The sequence below is a fragment of the Amia ocellicauda genome, chromosome 4, assembly GCF_036373705.1.
Source record: "Amia ocellicauda isolate fAmiCal2 chromosome 4, fAmiCal2.hap1, whole genome shotgun sequence".
NCBI classification, from domain to species: Eukaryota; Metazoa; Chordata; class Actinopteri; order Amiiformes; family Amiidae; genus Amia; species Amia ocellicauda.
Genome location: NC_089853.1, coordinates 2,794,001 through 2,800,000, shown reverse-complemented (window position 1 = coordinate 2,800,000; position 6,000 = coordinate 2,794,001). Strand labels below are relative to the sequence as shown.

The window sequence follows — 6,000 nt, the reverse complement described above, 5'->3', positions numbered from 1 at the left end:
GAAAGTAAGTAAATGACTTTGCAGCTCTGACCACACACCAGAACTACATTTGTTGAATGCCTGACTATTAAGGCACACCTCAGTACACACTAAAGCAACCCCTCAGCGCCTGCATTTGAGGTTACACTCAGAGCACCAGTCTCGACTCAGGGTGTCCCAATCATTTATTCCAATGGATCACAGAGAGTCGTAGGAAAATGCGAAACCCAGAGGAAAAGTAAAAGCAAAGAGGGGGGAAAAAGGGGGAAAAAACAGTTCTGGAACGCGCAAAGCATAAAATGAAGTCGTGGACGCATACACTTGACTTCTCTTGACATGTGAAAAGTGCTAAAAGTCAGAGCTCATCAATAAAGTATCTTGCAAGTGAATAAGAGTCCTGACAACCATTGCATTCCTCACTAAAGTACAATGAGGAGACAAACGACACTGCCAAAGAGTTTGCATCTCAGTGAAAGGGCGCCTCAATGGGAGCTGGATAATGAGCTGCCCGGACCGTCATGCACTGTCATCCCGAGCCTTGCACTGGAGCTGCCACTTCTTCTCATATTTGCAAATAACTTGTTCAGAGATATAGATTTTTTTTTGTCTCTTGTTACCCAGTGCCAATTTTCCTGATGCTGATGGGTTATAATTCGCTCTGCCACACTGCTTTGAAGGATAAATACTCGCCTTTGAAGTGACCAAAATAAATGAGTGTTTTTTTCTCTCGCTTTTTTTCTTGCAAGGAATTCTGAAGTCACGCTATATGACTCTGCGTCTAATCTTTTTCTATGGGCAGTCGCTGGTCTGTTTTACTGAACAATGAAGGGGGGAGGTGTGGGGGGATCACCAAGTTTACTGTCTGTAAAATGTTTATTATTTTTAGGTTGTTTTACTTTTCGTGTGCAGGTTGTAATTTGTGAGTCTTTAAATTATAATATTGCAATAATTTATAAAAGCAGAAATGCACATGCTGATTAAAAGAGCTGGGGGGTCAGACCTGCGATAGGAGGATGTTATGTGTCTGTCCTTCTCTGTGTAGTATTTGCCATATATGTGTGCATGTGTATTAAAAATATATGTTAATCCTACCAATTTAAGATAAATAATCAGTAATGCGCAGCGATACAGCAGTAATAAATATAATATTTACTTTTTATTAAATACAGTAGAATAATGTAATTTATTTTATAATATCGGTTATATTCGACTATATTAGTTAAGGTTAACGACTGGAACAGCACATGTTCAATCACAACCAAACTGTACGATTTTACGCGCATGGAGAAACAGGTATTTTTTTTATAATTAAAATTGTGTGTATAATTGTAATTTTAATCATACTTCTAAATGTGAATTCGTATCAGATAAATGTTGAAATCCAGGACAGACAAACCTCACTGGGGGTCAATGTGATTTTAAAACTTTGCAGCCATGCGTCTGAATGTTAACCACAAATGCGCGCATAATAATACATGGTAATAATAAATGGTATTATATGTTTAAAAGTACAAACCCGATTCCTCGTCCTTCACTTCACAGAAGAAGGAGATCCCAGAACAGCTCGGCAATCTTTCTGGAAACAATAGCTCCAATAGATTATTTATTTCTTTGGAAAGCTGTAAATCCGCCCTTTTTGGTTTCTTAAGGCTGAAGAGTCTTGTTTTTAATACAAAATTGCAGAGCAAACTGTGACAAGACAGCCCTCCGCTAAATCAGCGCGGTGGACAAGAAACTTGTTGGAAACGATGGTAAAATGAATTGTCTTTTAGTCCATTTCATGGTGAAAACTTGGGCCAGATCTTCAGGTTACGTTTGCGAGTTTACAGACTATCAATTAGCCCAATTCGGATTAGCAGCGACCAATGCCAGGCCTGGAAAAGAAACCCTAATCTGGTCGCTATTTTTCCCCGGGGCAAAGTGGTCTTTGTGCCCCCTCTAAAAAAAGTTTTAAACAAAAAAAAAAAAAAAAAATCATAAGGGGAGGGAAATGGTGAATACGGCTGACGTCATTCTTGGAGAGAGAAAGGTCTATTAGAAAACATCAACAAAAGAGCCTGGATGCATTGGCTGCCATTGATTTATCAGGATGTGAGGGAAAGGGGGCCAATGGGAGAGTCCAGAGGGAGCTTTATCATCTCAATAATTCTCTAATTGTGGGGCGGGCGGGTGAGTCTGGGATTGGGGGGGGTGGTTGGGGGTAGATGGGGGAGGGGGTGCAAAAAAATCTTTCTGCCTTTACCGGACTCTGAAGTTTGGCACAGCTTAGATATCAGTTGACAGGAATGCTTCATTTTAGGTGTTGTTCAAACAAACTGCAAACAAAAGATTTTGCACCTGTCTCTCTTACTTGAGCAGAAAAAAAGAGGGGGCACTGTGCAAACTTTTCTGTTGGGGGCAGTTTACCCAGACGCCATTTTAACACAAAGCTATGGTCATATTGGTAATCAGAAAAGTGATTTTGATTTTGTGGTGGCTTTGCATTTGTGACATATCCTTGCTATTCGCGTTTATCGTTTCTAAAAGTTTGATTTCATCTCGGGATTAGTGTGATTAGTTTTACTGTAGCTATTGAATATAACTATTTAGGATTGAATACATATTTTTTATAGAGCTAAAAGTGTTTCATTTTTGCGTTTGTAAATTTCTGTTATGTGCGTGGATGTGTTTGATAGTGTTTATAATGATATATTTGAAAAGTACATTACAATTAGTAAATAATTTACAGCAGTTAAATCAGAATGGCACCTAGCAATTTTCAGAATTATACAAATACATGCACCCATAGAATTCAATTTATATGTGGCTTCTACTGTAGGATAATGCATTTATATATCTATCTAGATAGATATACATAGATAGATAAAAAGATGTACAAATATATATACACATATAACAGGGCGTTTTAATTCACTAATATCATAAAACGGTATGTTTATACTGTCAGGCTTATTCAGTCTGCTTGCATTAATATCCGAGTTTGCAAAGCACCTTTTTAATATCCAGAAAAATGCTTAAAGTCCTGTTGTCTAGTCAACTCTAAAATATACAGAAATGCACAATTTCTGACATGTTATTCTACATTGCCAGTGCCTCCAGGTTAGGTAATGCCTGTTCGTGTATTACAGAAATGACGCTTCAGTTGCAACACGCATTCAGTTAACAATAAAACATACCTTGTAAAAGGCTTATTACACAACATTTGTTTATCCTGGTTTTCTTTTCCAAACAATTAAAAGTGAAAGCAGAAAGTCGATGTTAAGCAAGGATTCTTAAAACCTAAAGGGGATATAAATCACGACGACGAGGATTTATATGCTTATACCCACTTAAAGCCCAGTCTTGGATCAACAACTTGTATGGGCTTTCCGGAGAAGAGAGAAGAAAGCGAAAGTTGAGCGATTCCGCTTAAGAATTGAAAAGGCAGTTTATTAGTGTGATTGTTAATACAATATCTAAGCGATTTTTGTTGCAATCATGGTTTCGTCGGTTAATTCGTAATATATGCATGTATGTCTGTGTGTGTGTGTAGTAATAGTAGCAGCAGTACTTAAAATAGCATATGAGGCAGGCTCCGGCAAGCTTTGTTGCAGTTTAAAAAATAATTATATATATATATATATATATATATATATATATATATATATATATATATAGCTATATGTATATAGGGTGACCTCATATCTAGAATGATTTAACAAGAAATGTGATTGATGTGATTTCACCTAAAATTATTTAAATTGTAATTATCGTCGATCTATCCGCACAACGCTATCAACGCTGTTACGGGCCCACACACAAATACATATATGTATATATGTATGTATGTTTATACATATGTGTGTCCATGCATAAATATGTGCTGGATTTATTGTATGTATATATGTATGTGCATTGCCAATCTTAAATTCACGCTGAAAACAAAATCTCCAAGTACAAATGCTTCTCAAAATGTTCATCCTGCTCATAGGAGGCACACACTGGCAAAAGACTGTCTGGTCAGAGGTAATTGTGTCACAGCTTTTTTCTCGGCATGACAGCTGGATAAACACAATCTCCAATAAACATCCCTAATTAGGGAGGTGGATCTCCAATGCAGGGTTCTTGATTTATTACCGAGGTGTATTGTTCATTTACTGATTTGTCACATTGCACCTACCTTTCGAAAATGCACTAGTCAAACTGGGATTATAGGTAGACTGAGTTTGCATGATTTATGACACTTCTGGATAAACTACCCATTCTATCGACTTTGATTCAAGCACTCTTATAAGGTTAGTACTAGTTTCTTTTTTACATGTTACAATAATAATAATAATAATAATAATAATAATAATAATAATAATAATAATAATTATTATTATTATTATTATTATTATTATTATTATTAGTAGTAGTAGTAGTAGTAGTAGTAGTACGATATTTATGTTAGTGTGATTTAACTGCGTTGATTGCACACATATTGTACATTTAAAGTGTGTTAACCTCCAACTTGTTACCCTTATTTATGTATTTATGTATTGCTATCTGTGTGTGTTTGTTTGTTTGTTTGATTTGTTCTTGGTTGCAGTCGGTTTATTACCATGTTTTCATGGTGTCATACATAGTTTCTAGTATACATTCAAATAAAGAGAAGTCTGTTTTGATTTTTATACTTAAAAAAATGTAATATACTGCTCTTATAGGAAGTGACACTGCTCGATGTCCCGATACAACGGTTTGCTCTAAATGTGTTAAAGCTGATAACATCTAACTCTCTGACAAGGACGAGGGTGGGACAGAGATTTCTGTAACCTGAGTCCAATGCTCTACCTCAGTGCATATCGTTAATTATATGTTATTTCAAACAACTCGGTGCTGGGATTTGAAATGCCTCTAAAATACGTGCATTGCATTCTCCACTTGTATCTTATAGACCTTGGAGAACCAGGTTGGCATCCCCCCCCCCCCCCCGCCTTTGCGCATCAATAACAACTCTTTAAAAGTTTGCACCCCCTAGAAAACCCAGCGATATAAAGTGTCTTAGTGCTGCTATACTTCTGTAAGCCGTTAAAACAAAACCGGACACCTGTCTTGTCACCATTAGAGGCAAACAGTGGACATGAAGACACCTCTAAAAATTCAAAATCCACTTTGCGACAAAGAGTTAAAAGCTGTCAGATTTATACCGTAACATGGGAGCAGAAAATCCCACTGCTTAGCCCAAACACATATCCCACTGAAATCAATACAACAGGAACGGCAGCAAACTCCCGTTAACAAAGCTATACCTAGTGATATCGATCATTAAATGAAATAACAGCTTTAAATTTAAAAATTACTACCTACCTGCAGCAGACAGTGCGCAACGCTGAAAATGCAGTTGTGAGTCCAACAGTCTTGTCCAAATGTCACCGGGACAGATGTTCATATAGTTTAGAGTCCCATTTTGAACATTTGTATCTGCCACAGAGTTTAAATGTCAATGGGAATAAAGAGGCTGCCTTGCTTAGCACTAACTTTCCCTAAATATCAGCCTCAACCTCGCAGTGATTGGTTAGACCGACGGCACGACGTCACCTTGGCCAGCACTTCTGGTGCTGCTTACAGGGAAGTTGTAGGTAATATACATGCATGCTTATATCATATATACACCATGCACACACACACACACACACACACACACACACACATATATATTGTGGGTGTGGGTGTGATGAGTATGTTTGTAGGTGTGTGTTTATTGAACTACCTGTACTTTTTGATAACTTTGATAACTTTGATTTGATTGCTTTTGGTAGTTGTTGTTTTGTTTTGTCTTCACTTAAACTGTCATGGTGAGATTTTTATTTAGTTTTATTTAGGTTTGGAACCGGTTTGGTCTATAGGAGATACTGTTATTCTTTTCAAATGTATTTTACAATGCAATTTGAAGATGCATTTCGAATTGTGTTACATTTTTATATGGTTATGTTTAGTAATGGACTATAACATGAAAACTCAAATAAAGCCACACGTCATGATAATGAAAGCTGTATTGTG

The 6,000-nt window shown here is 36.8% G+C and overlaps 1 protein-coding gene across 2 annotated transcripts in view; it reads right to left on the bottom strand.

The window, feature by feature from the left end:
• Positions 1-5,455, bottom strand: part of LOC136747573 (paired box protein Pax-6) — a 25,233-nt gene extending 19,778 nt beyond the window's left edge. The window contains exon 1 of one of the 2 annotated variants that reach the window (XM_066700507.1): positions 5,308-5,455. The gene's annotated coding sequence lies outside the window, so the exon portion shown is untranslated. Of the gene's footprint in view, positions 1-1,495; positions 1,919-5,307 lie in introns of those variants that run through there. The other variant, XM_066700508.1, reaches the window with a different exon arrangement.
• Between the last annotated feature and the right edge of the window lie 545 nt (positions 5,456-6,000).